This window comes from Nematolebias whitei, chromosome 6, assembly GCF_014905685.2.
Source record: "Nematolebias whitei isolate Nwh7 chromosome 6, NemWhi1, whole genome shotgun sequence".
NCBI lineage: Eukaryota > Metazoa > Chordata > Actinopteri > Cyprinodontiformes > Rivulidae > Nematolebias > Nematolebias whitei.
The window spans coordinates 48,819,929-48,820,505 of record NC_056503.1 but is presented as its reverse complement, the minus strand read 5'-3'; positions in this window follow the sequence as shown (position 1 = coordinate 48,820,505).

The window sequence follows — 577 nt, the reverse complement described above, 5'->3', positions numbered from 1 at the left end:
ACGACCTGCTGCTCCTGTCTCACTCCAGACAGGAAGCATTGATACAGGCTCAGGTGTTGGCATCACACCTGCTAAATCTGGGCTTCGCCATAAATTGGAAGAAAAGCTCGATTTTCCCGGCCCAGACAATTGTTTATCTGGGAGTGGAATTAAATTCAATTACCATGACGGCTCGCTTATCACAAACAAGAATCGACACTCTAAAAAACCAATTACGCCACGTAAGACCTGGCAAAGTGGTAACAGCTGTCTCCGTCATGAAGCTGTTGGGAATGATGTCATCAGCTCACACAGTGGTCCCGCTGGGTTTGTTACACATGAGGCGCCTCCAGAGGTGGTTTACGCGCCTGCGTGTGGATCCAGTAAAACAAAAGAGACGGATGATCACTGTCCCTCCCTCCGTGAGAGCAGACCTCCGACACTGGGGAAACACCCTGGCTCTGTCAGAGGGAGTCCCCGTCAGCAAACCCTCGACACACGTATCAGTCTTCACGGACGCGTCTCTGTCAGGTTGGGGGGGGACATGCCTATCTCAAGCAGTAGGGGCGCTGTGGCCCCACCGCACATCAGCCCACAT